Consider the following 17,422-nt stretch of genomic DNA (forward strand, 5'->3'; position numbering starts at 1 on the left):
ACGCATTTGTAATAGCAGTAACAAACAATATTGCATTGAATTGCTCGTTTATTTATTTGCAAATGGCCTGCGGCCCGATAGGTTACATGAAAATGTAAAAAATATGGCTTACATGTAGCAGCGTCTAAGCTGTTGTGCATTCCATGTGCGTGCGATAGTTTCGCCTTCTAACGTTTATACGCGCCTTTGCCCAAGACCTCTTTGATGAGGTAGGGTCCTTCCCACTTGGGGGCGAGTTTTCCTGGGTGCTCAGCGTTAGATGCTTCGTTATCGCGCAGGACGTAGTCTCCCGGGTTAAATGTACAAACCCGCACGCGTGAATTGTAGTGTTTTTCAAGCTTGGTTTTGTACTTGGCCTCATTGATGGCAGTGTTTTCGCGCCTTTCTTCTAGGAGGTCCAGGTCAAGTCTGCGTGCTTCATCGTTGGCTATTCTGTTGATAACCAACATTCGGGGTGAAGGAAGCCCTACTTCCGCGGGGATTACCGCTTATGGGCGTTAATTGTTGCCCTTGTTTGGTGAGCCCATAAGATGCTTGGAAGTTCATCGACCCAGCCACGCCTGGCTGTTCCCAATCTTGCTTTGATGCCTTCGACTAAACCTTTATTGATACTCTCAACTTGGCCATTCCCTTGCGGGTGTGCCACGGAGGAGAATATGTGTTCAATATGTAGTTCTTCTAGCCATTTTTGAAATTCGTCGGCAGCAAAGTTGGTGCCGTTATCGGTAACGATGCACATTGGTAGACCGAAACGGCAGATGATGTGTTCCCAAATGAATTTCCTTGTTATCATAGCAGTGGTGGAGGCAAGTGGTTTTGCCTCTACCCATTTTGTGAAATAATCGACGGCTACTATGATAAACTTGACTGCACCTGGTGCGTCTGGGAATGGTCCGACCACATCGATTGCCCATTTCTGAAAGGGCCATGCGGTGGTGACCAGGATCAAGTTGTTCTTGGGACGCAAGGTCTTGGGGGCATGCCATTGGCAATTAATACACTTGCGCAATTCTTTGACGGCATCCAGGTGCATGCCGGGCCAATAATACCCAGCATTCATGATTTTAGCCACTACCATGCGTGGTCCTGCGTGTATGCCGCACATTCCCTCGTGTATCTCTCTGATGAGGTATGTGGCATCTTGGGGGTCGACGCAGCATAGGAGTGGGCCCAGGTATGACTTGCGGTATAGGATACCGTCTCCCATTTGATAATGGCACGCTTTGTATTGCAACTTGCGTGCCTCAGACTTGCTTTCGGGAGTCACACCTGATTGTAAGTATGCAATGATTGGTGTCATCCAGGATGTTGTACCGTACTGGATGACGTTCACTTGGCGCAGGGGTACTGATGGATTCTGCAAAATTTCAATGCGTATCTCCTTTGCCAAGTGTTGGAAGCTGGTGGAGGCGAGTTTGGACAGTGCATCCGCGGATTTGTTTTCACTTCTGTTGATATGACGGATATTGAAGGAAGTGAATTTTGATTTTAGTTGCAAGGCTTGCTCGAGGTAGAGGATCATGATATCCCCTTTTGCGGTGTAGTCACCGCGCACCTGACCTGCAACTAACAAGGAGTCGACGTGTGCTTCCAAATGTTGCACGCCGAGCTTAACTGCTAGACGTAGCCCTGCCAATAGAGCTTCATACTCTGCCTCGTTATTTGTGCTTTTGAAATCGAGACGGATTGCATAGGTAAGCTCCTGGACGTCGGGGCTGACGAGTCGCAGACCTGCGCCCGCACCTTCTTCGTTGGACGCACCATCGGTAAAAAGTGCCTATATTTCTGAAGAAGGTGGCAGTGGTGCAGGGTTTTGTTCTTGTTCGCATTCTTGGATACGATTTGCCGGTACCTCGGCGACAAAATCTGCCAAGACCTGGCCTTTGATTGCGGGGCGCGGCCTGTAGTTTAGCGTGAGTACGCCCAGCTCGATTGCCCATTTTGCTAACCTCCCAGAGATGTCAGGTTTGGATAGGATCGGGCCAATCCTGTAGTTGGTTAACATCGTGATGACGTGATTTGCGAAGTAGCGTCGCAACCGTCTTGATGCGTGTACTAGTGCTAGTACCAACTTTTCCATTATTGAATATCTTGTTTCTGGGTCGTTGAGCATTTTGCTGATGTAGTAGATGGGTGTTTGAACTCCCTCCCGCTCCACTATTAATACCGCACCTACCGCATTGTCTGCGGCGGATAGGTATAATATAAGTGGTTCGTCTTTGCGTGGTGCGGTTAGGGTTGGGAGTTGTATCAAACACTCCTTCATTTCCCGGAAGGCATCTTCAGCCTCTGCGGTCCACTGGAATTGTTCTTTCTTTAGACAGTTCCGCAGGGTCTTAATGAAAGGATAAGATTTAGCTGCATGGTTGGCTAAGAATCTATTTAGTGCGGCTAGCCTGCCGGCTAGTCGTTGCATCTCTTTCATTGTTGAAGGCGATGGCATGCGGTCGATCGCCTGTACTTTTTCCGGGTTTACCTTGAATCCATCTTTGGTTACGATGAATCCAAGGAATTTGCCTTCTTCCATTCCAAACGAGCATTTCCCTGGATTGAGCTTCATATTGACGCTTCGCAGAGTTTGGAATGTTCTTTCAATATCAGCGAGCATGGTATCCTCTTCCATGCTCATGACGACCAGGTCGTCCATGTAGATTTCGACACTTTTGCTGATTTGCCCGCGGAAAGTGTCGTTCATCAGTTTTTGATAGGTTGCGCCCGCGTTGCGCAACCCAAACGGCATTTTTGTATAGTAGTAATTTCCTGTAGGGGTGCGGAATGCCGTTTTGTCTTCGTCCTCGATTGCCATCTGTACCTGATGATAGCCTTTGTAACAATCGAGGAAGCACTTCCATCGAAATGGTGCGAGGTTATCGACCTTTTCGTCGATTTCTGGAAGTGCGTAACAATCCTTGGGACAGGCTTTGTTGAGGTCTTTGTAATCGACACACATGTGCCAGCCCCCGGATGGTTTTTCTACCATGACCGGGTTGGATAACTAAGTCTGGTACTTGACTTCCCGCAGGATGCCTACGGAGAGCAGTTCTTTGACCTGCTCACGCATCGCCTGTTTTTTTTTGCGGATCCAAGGTGGCGTTTGCCTTGGATTACTGGCTTGATACCTGGCAAGGTATTCAAGAAATGTTGCGCAATGTCGCGTTGGACCCCGGTCATGTCTGCGGGTGCCCACGCAAAAATATCTTGGTTTCTGAAGAGCAACTGCTTCAGGTGCGCTTTGGTGTTGGGGGACAAGGCGTGGCCCAATGTTACCTTTTGCTCTGGGTACTTTGCGTTGAGGACCCATTTTTCTGGTTGGTTGCTGGGGGTTGGCCTTGCTATCTTGGTCGGACGCAGTTCGTCCGACGTCATAACTTCGCGACGTGCATAGATTATCGCGACCCCTGTTTCGGTTGGGAAACCGATTGCAGAATGGGGTACGGACGTAATCATGTTGAAATCACCTTGGGATTCTCTCCAAAGGAGCACGTCATATTTGGAAGTATGAGGTAAAACCATGAAGTTTACCTCTTCTGTTCGTGTGTGCCTTCCGCTGGTAAGGTGCACAGGAAACGTAATTTGGCCCAGGGGAAAGACAGTTTCCCCTGCGAATCCGGCCAACGGGTAATCCACTGCTTGCAACCGATCTTTGTCTTCCTGATCGAACTGGTTGAAGCATTGCTCGTATATGATATCAGAAGTACTGCCCGGGTCGATGAATAATCGCTCAATGCAGTAATGAGCTAGTTGGCTGTGATAACAACGGCGCGCCTGTCGCGCGGACCGCCTCGGACTTTTGGGAAAACGACTTGCTCGTCTTTCCAATCATTTTCCGGTCTTCTTGCCGCCTTGCGCGGCCTTCCTTTGCCTCCATTGATCATATGGGTCGAGGCCACATACATGGTCCTCTTCCCGGAGGAGGTGCCCTCGCCATGGGGGGTGATGCGTTTGGTGACTTTGTGTCCACCTGGCAACAAGTGTTGTAGCTTCCCCTCCTTTAGGGCTCGCTCAATCCCCAGCCGGAGACTGATGCAGTTATTTGTTGTGTGGCCCGAGTCCTTATGATACTCACAGTAGAGAGTGAGATCTTGATTTTTCTTGGACTTCATTGGTTGGGCCGGTCGCAGGGTCTGCGCGTCCGTAAGGAGGACTTCGCTCGGTGACTTGGTGATCTCGGTCCAGTTGCGGTCCCGAGACTCTTTCTTTGACGCCCGGTTATCCCGTTGGGCGTTAATTGTTGCCCTTGCGTCAAACTGGTTGGTACGCGGGAAGTACGGTTTGGAATCGCTGTTGCGATTCCCTGCGTCCCGGTTGCGCTTATTGTTGCGCTTGGGTTCGTAGCGGGAGGTCTGACCTCCCGCTTGGGGCGGCGCCTTTGTGAGGTGCGGTTTAAGTGACCGCTGAGTCTGGGCGTATGTCTTGACCGCGGTCATGACATCCTCCCATTTTTTCGGCAGGCCGTCTTTGCCGGAGATAGTCATAACCATCTGTTCATCTCTGACGGATTTGATGAAGTGGTTACGTGCCATTTGGTCGGCAACGTCGCCTATCTCCAGGCATTCTTTATTGTATCGGACGACGAATGCTTCGAGAGATTCGTCGTCCCATCGATAGATATTCATGACGTCCATCTTATCTCGTGTGTGACGTCGCTGTTGGTTGAAATATGCGAGGAACTTTGCATGTAGTTCCTCAAATGAGGCCAGTGACCCTACTGGCAAAGAATCGAACCAAGCCCTGGCCAGACCCGTCAGGGTCTGTGGGAAAAAATGACACCAGGTGGGCTCGTCCCACCTACTGTTGCACCCTGCGCCCATGAAAATGTTCATGTGATCGTCCGGGTCGGACGAACTGTTATATTTCCCAATGTTGAATGGGAATTTTGTGGTGGTGACATGGGCGTGTGCGATTCTTCGGCCGAATTTGGAGTTTTCGGCCGCGACCCTTGGCCTGTAGGGTTGGTTCTCGGGGCGCTTTGCAGCGCGGAGGTATGTATTGCGGGGGTGAGTGGGAGGAGAATAGTTGTGTCCCCCCGGTCTGCTGCTGGTGTCATGTGAATCCCCGCAATATGTATGGTCGTCCGGTTCGGTACGACCATAACTTTCGTATTGGGGCAGCGGTCCCAGCCGGCTTTGGATGCCGGAACCGCGATGGACTGTGGATTGTCGCCTGTTATCGCCTTGGGGGCCCAGGCGGCTTTGTATTGGGCCTCTGGTGTGAGACCCATATGAGGAATCGTCCTCATTTATTCTGCGGACCTCGTAGTAAGAGGATCCACGGTCTTCACGCCTGCTTCTGTAGGCTGGACGTGAGGGTGCCCTGCCGTCATATTGTAAAATACGACCCGCAGGTGTGTGTGGTGCCGGGGTAGGCCCGGCTTGTATCTGTGCTTCAGCGCAAGCTAGGTTATATGTTGCGGCCAGCAGGGCTGCCTGCTGGTCATACCAGGTGTGAGGGTCCATGTCCGGAGGGATCACAGATGCGTACTGTGATAGGTCGTGTCCGAACGTTAGAGATGGACCCCTTTGCGTTGATGTGCCAATGTGGCCAGGATTTAGGTCCGGGGGGACGGTCCCCGCATTCCCTGGGTTGGTGGGGTTTAGATTATCCCCGGTAGTGTTATGTATGCGATCTGACATGATCTTTTGAGAGGGAGAGGGATGGTACAAAAAGGTGCTTAAGAGTAGCGGTGGGCGCAAATGATGAAAGAATGGTTAACCGGGCAGGGTTAACACACTGGTCTCGCCAAGAAGGGTTAACCCCTTCCTCCCGAGGATCGCTGGCTAGATCGCCTGCCGATTGATCTCCTGCACAAGGAAACAAACCGTGACTCGTAACAAGGAGGATGGGGTGGGGGGTGCACCTTGTTACCACTCTCCGGCGTGAGAATCAGTAGTCTGCTTGGGAAGCAAAGTATGATAGTAGTAGTAGTGAGAGAGTTGTGAAGAGATACCTCAATCCTGGTTTGGGGTTGGTATTTATAGCCGAGGAGTGAAGGAGGAGGTGGATGGATATACTGACGGCATGCTGCACCTTTGCAGGTGTGTCAGGCATGTCGGTTGTGGAGGTGATGCCACGTCAGTCTGTCGCTTACGTAGACCTGACAGGCGGCTGCCATTGGTGCTACTTGCTCTGTGGTGTCAGTCCCACTTGCTGAGTGTACAGGATGTGGTGCGGGCCGCATCGCTGTTTGCGGTAACTGAAGACGTTCCGGCTTCTCACTCTTTGATCAAGAAATACGCGAGATGCGGTGCCAAGCCGCATCGTCGTCCGTGGTGACTGTTGCTGTTATCCAGCTCCCTTGTATTGATAGAAGTGTTCACTGGATGCGGTGCTAGGCCGCATCGCTGTGGACGCTTCCGTTTTCATACACCAGATGCGGTGCCATGCCGCATCACTATACCGTTCTCATATTCCAGGTAAGTCCTCCTCCATCATTGGGCAGGTTGGATTCAACCACTGTGTCGGTGCGTCCCCGCATGGACACAAATAGGTTGTTAGCTAGTGGGGGTTTTGATAAGGGTAATGGTCACTCGCGGTCGATGCTGACGCGAGATCTGGGACCATACCCCTTCAATATATAATACATATTATTGGCTCTATTATACTAAAATTATTTTCAAAATTTATTCCAAGTATTAAAATTACCCATTATCAAACCTACTACATGGCCCATAACTAAAACCAAAGTAATAAATCTATCAATAGATTTCATTGGGGAACACTAAAAAAGTAGGGAACAGTGAGGAACCGACTCAAACGAACTCAGATTGGACTCATTCCAGCGGCGTTGGAACCGGCTCGTCGAACCCTAACTAGGATCTCTTAACCCTAAACCCTAAATCATAACCCCTAAACTGGCTTTAGGGTTTAGGGTTTAGCTTTAGGCTTTAGCTATAGGGTTTAACTTTAGGGTTTAGCTTTTAGGGTTTATAGTTTAGATTATACGGTTTAGCTTAGGTTTTAGCCTTATTTTTTAGCTTTAGGGTTTAGAGTTTAGGAGTTAGGATTTAGGGTTAAGAGATCCTAGTTAGGGTTCGACGAGCCGGTTCCAACGCCGCTGGAATGAGTCCAATCAGAGTTCGTTTGAGTCGGTTCCCCGTTGTTCCCCACTTTTTTAGTGTTCCCTAATGAACCTTCCCCTACATACATACATACATATATATATATATATATATATATATATATGAGAAGGATCCGTTAAGAACCATCCTTTATTGCGAGAACCGCGAGAACCAATGTGAACACAACCAAAAATAGCTAAAAAAATACAATTTTTTTTAATATTTTTTATAAAAAAATCGCTACTTTTAGTAGCAATTTTTTTTTAAATTATTTTTTTGGCTACTAAAAGTAGCGATTTTAATGTAAAAAATATTAAAAAAAATTGTGTTTTTTTTTAGGTTTTTTGGGGGTTTAGTTTTTAGCATTTTAGCTGGGGGGGGGGGTTTAGGTTTTTTTTTAGGTTTTTTTTAGCTATTTTAGGTTGTGTTCACATTGGTTCTCGCAATAAATGTGGTTCTCGCATAAACCTTACCATATATATATATATATATATATATATATATAAACGGGATCGGGAGAAAACGATCAAAAGTGTGAGAACGGTGATAACGCTTCCTAGCCCAACACGTGTCACGCCGCTTAGAAAAGGGCGGAAGGGCTTTTTTGTCCTTTCATCTTCTTCTTTTCCTGTTCCGCTTTATCCCAATGTTGTTTTAATTTTTTGTTTTTGAGATTTTTGGCGTTAACCAAATTCAATAATTAATGGCGTTTTAATTGTTCCATTGTATCAACATTTTGGCGTTTATGGCGTTTATGGTGTTTATGGCATTATTCACATCGTATGCCATTTGGAATCCAGGGGGCAGGAAATCTATTTGAATGGCGTTTTCCAAGGCGTTTAAACAAGTGGGCTTATTGATCTATTTTTTATAAACATTTTGGCGTTTGTGGTATCTTGGCGTTTTACTATTGTTAAATTATATTTCAACCACAGGAAAAAAAATACAAGGGAAGGAAACAAATTAAAAATCCTAATCGCATCTCTTTTCCCAATATTCAGTGTCATCAGTCTCTCTCTTCTTTAATAGTTGAAGAACTGTCATCAAATATATGGCGTTTTATGTAAAACTTAACAAACCCATGGGTTTGATTTTTTTTGCCTGGTCGTCTGTTGAACTGGCTTTTTTTGTGGATGTTTTGGGACATAGATCTATGGCGTGTGAGTGGGTTTTCGCCTTTTCTTTATCTGGATCTTCATCTTTATAGTGAACCCACTCTTCAGTGTCATTGACCTCTTCTCTTCATCCAAACGTTCTTCAAGAACAAAAAATACAAAATGCCATATGACTGGCATCAGTATTTTTTTCCTGAAATTTTGTCCATCTCATGCAGCAAAATCTTTCTGAGGTACTCCCCTCTGATAACAATTCATTCAGTTTATTTGTTGGCGTTTTACAGTGGGTGGTATTTAGTAGTATTGGCGTTTGTTTTTTTGGTTTGATCAAATGGAAGTTGCTGAGATGTATCATTTTATAGGATGTCTTTTTGGCGCCTAAATTAGGCGGTGCACTATTATAAAGTATTTGTCTTTTTAGTTACTGTTTTGTAATTAATGTTTTTGATAAGCTTTTTCTCTGAAGTCTGTAACACGTCCCATCTTCAATTTTGGCGTTTTAGATTCTTCAGTATTTACTGATTTTGTACTTACTGTTTCTAGCTACATTTTCAAGTTTGCTTTTTATTTTTTTTTTGATATTTCTATAATAATTTTTCAAAGTAATTTTATTATGGTTTGGGAGTTTTTTGGTGGCGTTTAAATGGATGATATCGTTTAAACAAGCATTTTTGGTTGTTTTGGCGTTTTTATTATATATGAAGTTTTATTATATAACAATTAACTGAAAAGGAAAATAAAAAAAAAAAGAATACATAAACAATTGATCTTCCAAATCTTCTCTGTCTCCAGTCTATTTCTTCTCTTTTTTGAGTCATGTTAACTGGCTGGTTCGACTTTCGTATGATTCATTTTGTTTTTTTGTTTTTCAAGTAGTTTTTTGTGTTGCTGTTTGGAAGCACACAGTCTGACATCAGCATCTTTTTCTTGAATTTTTGTCCATCTCATGCAGCAAAATGCTATTGAGTTTATATTCTTCAGCCATCAATCTTGAATTTTTACAATCAACGATGTTTGGTTTTTTAACTTTTTTGGCGTTTTACCGATAAAAAGAACACCACGAAATAAGATCTCCTTAAACCTCAAACTTTGATCATGCTAAAATCAATAATGTTTTGCTGTATGAGATGGACAACATTGTTAATCCTCGGTTAAGAAAGATAACTGACAATGTTGTCCACCCCATACAGCTAAACTTTATTGACAACAAACCTCAATAATGTTTTTGTATGTCTTGACGTTATAAATTTGATGGAAGTTTAGGATAAGTCAACGAGATTTTACTCAATGAAATGGTCTATATCCTCACTTGAGGATTTTGTCTATTTCATTGAGCGAAATCTTATTGACAGCCAAACTGAATTTCAAAAAAACGTTTTTGGGGTTGAAGATATTTGATGTTTGGGTTTTTTGGCGTTTCTAAGGCGAATGGGTTATATGAAATATAGCGTTTGGGTTTTTTGTGTGTTTTTAACTGAAGGTCTGAGATGTTGTATATACAGGATTTTTTGGCGGTTTTTTTAGGCGGGATTTTACTATAATTAAGTTTGGCGTTTTATATTTAATGGCGTTTTACTTAGAATGGTCTGTGATTTTTGTTTTTGGCGTTTTATTTCATGATTTGGCGTTTTGTGTGAAGTAGTCAAAAGACCCTTTTACCCTTAATGAAGCGCGTCCACGTAATAAAATTGATGTTATTTACGAAAACGCCACCGCGCCAATCTAGTCCATAGATTGTTTTGAGACGATCGTTAAGCGTTCTCACCGTTCTCACACTTTCTATCGTTTTCTCTAAATCCCGACCCTATATATATGTATGTATGTATATATATATATACGGGTTCAGGAGAAAACGCTCAAAAGTGTGAGAACGGTGAGAACGCTTCCTGGCGTAACACGTGTCCCGCGTCAGAGAGAAGGGCGGAGGGGCTTTTTTGTCTTTTCATTCTTATTTTATTTCCCAACGCGGTATAATATTTTATGGCGTCTAAGTTTTTTTTGGCGTTAATCGTATTTTCTAAACTTTTTGGCGTTGAATTAATTGTTTTTGTGTCACATATATAATTTTTTGGCGTTATAGAGTTTTCTGGTTAATTTTTTTGGCGTTATGGCGTTTTGTATAATAATTCACTACGAGTCTCTAATATTTGCATAAGGTTACAATAAGACCAATTTTTTTTGGCGTTTAGTGAATCTTTTGGCGTTTGATACCCTTTACAAGGTGTTTTGCCAGTAGCTGTTGTCCCAGTTTCCATACTTGTAGCTTTTTGGTGTTTATAGTTTTTGGCGTTTTATATAATAATGTTATTTTTTTATAGAGAACTAGTTAACAAATCAACATATAACTTGATATCAAAACAACATAAAATGAAAACTAAAATAATAAAAAATTGTAATCTAATTTCTCTTCCGAATCTTCACTGTCATTAGCGTCTATCTTCTTGAATTTGTATTGGCGTTTTGAACTGTAACACCCAGATTTCCTAATCCGAAAAGTAATATTATTATACTCTTATTTAACAAAATTCGGGCATGACCCGTTCGCATTATGAACAATTCCCTGTATGACCAACTTGTAAGAACTTAAATACGACACGACGGAAATTATGAGCCCACAAATCATTCTAAAAAAATCATATTAACTACATGAAGACCCAATTACAAATTATAGTACATTCATGACCTATTTAAAATAATTATATGACCTTTTTTTCCCGTACAATCCTTGCTCTCAACTCGATCTATGTCTGCTTCACTTTGCTAGTGGTAGCGGAAACCCGTGCGATACCTGTGGACATCACATACATCATAACCATTAGTCATTTACAACATCATACGACCTAATTCTCATATAGTCCAATATTGAATAACATTTAACGGTAGGAATTTTAATTCATTCAACTATCCTTTAGTAATTTCTTGTTCCGAATTCGACTTTGATACTTCCTGAACCCGGTGTTCATGTACCTGCATTTCATTTCAATCTCAAACACACCATTAGCAAGCATTAATGCTAGAACATAATGAAACCATTCCAAACCATTCATTCATGTACTTATAACATCTCGCATACACAAAAGTATACGTTCCTAATTTCCTTTATACATACAACATAGACACCTACATACATACGCACACATTTACATACACATACACACACATAGACGCGAGCCCTCGCTTCCTACTTTGGTTCACTTAATCTCGCGTTTCTTATCATAATCACTACTTTCGTGATTAAAGTTTTATACTTACCATTCTGCATGCCCACTCATTTCTAGACTCGAGTACTTATAATATTTCTTCTCTAACACGAAAGAAAAAAATACCTACTTCCACTATCCGGAGGCTCATAACATCACTCGTGCATCAAACCGGCTTTAATATAAGTTATAGGGCAACGAAAATCATTAAAACATCGAGTCCGGATGCGCAATCAAACAAGAAACCAAAAAAATTTCCAGCTGACTGGCGCTCGCGGGGCGCGACGGCCCTCGCGTTGCGCGACGGTAATACTGATTTGCTGTCGCGTAGCGCGACAACCCTATTTCGACAGAAACTTCCAATTTGCTGCTGCAAATTCCCAGCTATGAATTCCAAAGGTATTTTCGACTTATGTCACACCCCGATTTCCACACGTTTCACCAGTGGGCCCAGTGGGGGATTACCGTGACGTAGTTGGCAACAATATATTCAAACCACACAATATTTAAATGCACAGCGGAAGCATAAAGATAGATATATTCCAACCATCAAATGTAATATCCAAGTATCACAAGTAGTCGAAATAATCCACAGGGGATCAAAAATAAAATAGGAAATAATGTTCAACAGATAGTGGCATCCAAGCTTGCGAGACTCTAACGATGCTAAGGAGTGGCCAGCCTATTTCGTATAGAACCTGCATTTAATCTTTTTGGGGAAAATACGTCAGTTTACACTGGTAAATACATTCAACCGACACTTTTGTAAAAAGGTTTAATAAAATTGATTTAAATGCACTTGGCACAAACATTTATAACTTGGGATCATTAATCAAATCTAATCTTGTAAAAGAATTACATGTTCATTATGCGTTCAGTCGCCCGGTTCGTGCCGGGTTTAAGGTTAATTAACACACCACATAGTACAAAACCGCGGCGGGAAAACCAACGGTTATACCTTTATAAGTATGGACACATTGTCGGGTGTACGCCTACACCCGCGTGTCAAGGTCGTGGCCATTTCTTAAAATGATGCCAAGGATATCCGGGACATGGTCATTAAACTCTTAAAGGCGTAAAACAAACAAAACCAATTTTTAAACGGGTCATATTGATAATACTCAACTACTAATGAGTTGAGGTCAATTGCCCGACCAAGCGGTATTTTATATACCATACCCCAAGCCCGTATAAGGGAAATAAGTTAAAATTATTTACCTGAGCAAGTAATAACCACAATAAGCAAATGCAAGTATCTTTTACTGGTCTCCTATTCTGGAACGAAGGTTTATAATAACCTATTAGAATCCTAACGGGTCTTTAATTTAGTCTAAGCTTAGACCGGTTAGTTTCAAAGAATAATTACGGTTTAATCGCATGAAAGGCGAAAACCGGGAATGGAATGTGGTTTGGACCCAACAAGTTCGGAGACTTGTATATTATGGGTAAACTAAACACATTCTGGATTTTGAGGTAAAAACGACAAGGTTTGACCCGTCTCGGCTAATTTATATAAACTAGTTACATAAACCGAACCGAACGCGTAAATGGCGTAACGGGTAACCGTAAGAGTCCCTCACAGGTTTCCTAAGTTAATATGCTCCGAAGAGGTTGTGGTATCAGTAGGATACCTTCCATTATGCCCTTAACGAGTTTAATCCCAATATACGCCGCGTAGGGGTATTTTGGTCATTTAAAAGAGATTTCCGGGTTATACAGGAAATCTGAGTTTTCTGAATAGGTTATAAAGTTCAAAATACTTTATTTATTATTTAAAATCAATAGCAACTGGATTCGTGTCAAAATACCATGTAAAACTCATTTTATGTCTAAAAAGGGTATATTCGGTATTTACCGAATCAACGCCATAACCGCAGGTTATGCGCAGGTTAAAAATAAAAAAAAATCTTTAAAAATACCAAAATATTATTTTAGATCAGTGTGTAAAAGGTTTGGTGTCAAAATTTGGGTCTAGATAGGCTTTATGCTAATTGCGCCGTTAAATTACTAAAGTTTTCTTAATTGCGCTATTTAGCATAACTCCTATTCTAGACCTCGGATTGATATGAAATTTTAGGGACATGTTTAGAAATCAGTAACTAAGGTTATTGTCCTTTCGCATATCCAAAATTCTTGTTTTAAAGTCAAAAGGGCATTATGGTCAACTTTAAGCATATAACGGAAATGTGCAAACGACTCAGACAACAACGAACCAGCCACAGAGGGTCATACTATCATGTAACCTGGTCCTAAGAGAGTCCTAAGGCATATCTAAAGCATACCAAATCGGGTCAGAACTGAAGTCAAAGCAAAAGTCAAAGTTTTGCGACTTTCAGTTCCGAACCGGGTCAAAATAGCATATGGTCGGATCAAACAAGCTTAGACCAGTTATAATACTTATTATCAAGTTATATGAGTGATAAAATAGGTTACATGCCATCTACATTGTTAATTATGCATTAAATCGAAAATTAGCATTCTGTTGACTTTTTCTAAGCAACTTTGACCCGACATTTGGACTAGTTAAATTGGGAATCAGAGGGAGCCCTTTTAAGGGTTTAATGCCCACATAATTACTAACATATAACTATCTTTGATTCGACTAATCACTGGACCATTAGTGACTAATCGTTAAGTCAACTGTTAATTACGACGGATTGACTTTTAAGCTATAACTAAGCAAAAACTTAACTAAGAAGGGTTAGGCACTTACTGAAGTCCTATACACGACCAGAGATGAGTAGTGAAGACACTTGAGCTCCAGAAATGATCAGAAGTGTAGTTTGAAGGTGTGGTTACAATGTGTGCACAAGAGGCCTTTATATAGTAAACCAAACACCTTAGATCTTTGACAACTAAGTCTACAAGGGTTCCTAGATCACCAACAAGTGTCCCTGAGTGCTAGGGGTCGTTTAGGGGCCGCCCATGCTCACAATAATGGCTCCTAAGTCGGTTAAAACAGCAAACAGTGCTTCTGTCCGCATTTTCTATATCTGGGACATTGACGCGGCCCGCGTAAGAGGTCCTGTAACTCTTACGCGGCCCGTATGGATCTCCTTGTCAGAGCCCATATCTTTTACTGCTAGCGCGGCCCGCGTAAGCCTTATGGCAACTCTTACGCGGCCCGCCTGAGGCCTGCTGTAAGATTTTCAAATCTTTTTCAATTATTACTGTCGGCTCTTGGCGTTTCGAAGGGGTAACTTTGCATTTTGGGCCTTTCTTATTTACGTATAAGGGCCTCGGGACTTTTACCCAACTTATTAATCCTCGGTTATTTTATTACCCGAAAAGTCATAACTTTCAATGTTTGACGCTTTTCACCCCTCTCATACGAATTCGATCATAACTTTCCCATTTTATAACAGAACTTGATGAAATTTATATCGTGCATTCTAGCGAGCATATTTTATCGTTACAAAGCCTTGGGTTTGTTAAAGGGTCACTCAGAGGTATAACTTAAACATGTTGATCGTAAGAGTTCTTGACAATCAAGGCCATGTTTTCCTAAGTCTCTTACATCACTTGGTGAAGACAAGTGTTTAGTATAATACTTTTTATTTTTAATCTTTTGCACTTTTTATTTGGTTTTGTATTAATGACTTTAATAACTAGTTACTTATGTTGAAGGTGATCTTTCCTTATCGTTTGTTCGTGGTGTCTTGGCATTATTTTACTGTCTATATAAAATAAATGATTTTCACCATTCATATCTCCACGGTCTATATGGAGGTATGTTGGCTACCTGGTCGGGGGTTAAGGGAACGGTTTGGTAAGGGTCTTGCCCTTGTTCAGCGTTTAGAGGTCCTGCAAGGGACCTGGGTCAAATTTAGTAGGATCTCCTTCAATGCCCATAGGTATTGGATGGCGGGGATCCAAACTCTTTGACCCCCTCATAAGTTAACTACTATTAATACTATAACCCGGCTATTTAGGACTGTATCCCTGCTGACTCAGACTACTTAGTCGAGGGTAACGTCACCGCCAAAAGCGGGGCCTACCATAATTTGCATTAATAACTTAATTCATTATCTTCCAATAATCCAACCCTTTAGGATTGTATCCTTGCTGACTCAAACTACTGGGTTGAGGGTAACGTCGCCTTCAAAAGAGGGGCCTACTACAATAACTAAGATAATCTCTTAAACAAGTGCAAAAGTGCAAAAATAATCAAAGGTTATACTAATACACGAGTCGGATCCAAGTGATTCATCTTGTCTATCTGTTTTTATTTTTATTTTATTTTTCAGCATTTAGTTAGTTTTTATTTTTTTAGTTTAAAAACCTTTTCTAACTTTTTGATTTGATTAGACGTTGAGGATAAACCGGTACTAAAAGCTCTTGTGTCCTTGGACGACCTCGGTATCTTACCAACACTATACTACGTCCACGATGGGTGCACTTGCCCATATGTGTGTTTAGTGTTAGTAAATATCGTGTTTTATAAATTTAAAACTTGGCTAAAAGTTTTTGGCGCCGTTGCCGGGGACACAAGGATTTTAAGAAAGTTAGGAATCAACGGCCTAATCATATTTTTATCTTTCTTTTTAATTTTTTAGGATTTTCTTAGTTTTTCAGCTTCTGCAGAGCTCAGCACGGGCCGTGCCTGGTCGGACACGGGCCGTGCCCAGCGTAGTCACTGGCAGTTTTTAGTTTTCCAAGTTACAGAAGGCTGACCACGGGGCCGTGTCGATGCAACACGGGGCCGTGTCCAACTCTCCAGTAAGTGGGATCTGGAAAACAATCACTGTAACTCCGACCACGGGCCGTGTTCACTGAGCACGGGGCCGTGGTGAACTTTCTGACCAGCGTTCTTTTCTGTTTTTATTGCAGGACTTGGAACCAGACGCCATCCTACATAGTGTATGAGCTCCAGTTCTAATAAGGACATAAAAGAACCTCTAGAAGAACCCGAACGCTTTCTCAGAAAAAGACTAAAAGCCAAACACCAAGAGAAAGTTTCAGGGAATCCACCTCCAATGGCGGACCAACGTACTCTCATGGATTATCTACGACCCACCGTAGGTAACCTAGGCGCCGCTATCAATGTACCGAATGTTGAAGCCAATAACTTCGAACTTCGGCCGCATTTGATACAAATGCTCCAAAACTCCGCAACCTTCCATGGGCTTGCGGACGAGGATCCCCATCTATATATTACTAATTTCTTAGAAATATGTGATACCTTTCGGATCAATGGAGCATCAAATGACGCCATCCGCCTTCGAATGTTTCCTTTCTCGCTAAAAGACCGAGCAAAAGCTTGGCTCAACACCCTCCCAGCTGGATCGGTAAACACCTGGGATGAACTAGCCCAAAAATTTCTATATAAGTATTTCCCTCCCGCTAAAACGGCTAAATTAATGACTGAAATTAATACATATTCACAAGAGGACGGGGAATCCTTATATGAAACTTGGGAAAGGTTCAAGGAACTATTGCGAAAGTGTCCACATCATGGCCTTGCGATATGGCAACAAGTATCCACTTTCTATAATGGGTTGTTGCCACACACAAGGCAGACACTTGACTCTAGCTCCGGGGGACTTTTAGGTAATCGCCGCCCGCATGAAATATATAACCAAGTTGAGGAAATTGCTCAAACCAATTTTTAGTGGCACACTCCCCGAGGCAATAAATCTATTGCCCCGGGCGCCCATAAGGTTGATGAAAGCACTTCTTTACAAGCCCAAATCGAGGCCCTTTCTTCAAAAATAAAAAAATTGGAAATGACAAAAACAGTCTCGGTTATGGCTTGTGAAGGGTGTGGTGGGCCACATGAAAATTGGAGTTGTATGAAAGAAACAGACGATCAACAAGAGTCGGTAAGCTACATTGATAATAGACCTAGGCCGTCGGGTCCTCCAACGGGCACTTACAACCAAGGATGGCGAAACCACCCAAACCTTGGTTGGAGAGAACCCGGCAATAGTAGTAACCAACAAACCCAACGAACAAACTTTCAACAACCAAGAAATGAGTCACAAAATTTCACTCAACAACAAGGTGGACGAGAAAGGCTGGAAGATACTATATCTCGCCTCATCTCCGA

General features: G+C 42.6%; 1 non-coding gene across 1 annotated transcript; it reads right to left on the minus strand.

Moving 5' to 3' along the window:
- Positions 1-16,727: 16,727 nt before the first annotated feature.
- On the minus strand, positions 16,728-16,834 carry LOC118491802. The gene has a single exon (XR_004892247.1). It is a non-coding gene; the product is annotated as a small nucleolar RNA R71 (small nucleolar RNA).
- Between the last annotated feature and the right edge of the window lie 588 nt (positions 16,835-17,422).

Source organism: Helianthus annuus, chromosome 4 (assembly GCF_002127325.2).
Source record: "Helianthus annuus cultivar XRQ/B chromosome 4, HanXRQr2.0-SUNRISE, whole genome shotgun sequence".
Classification (NCBI taxonomy): domain Eukaryota; kingdom Viridiplantae; phylum Streptophyta; class Magnoliopsida; order Asterales; family Asteraceae; genus Helianthus; species Helianthus annuus.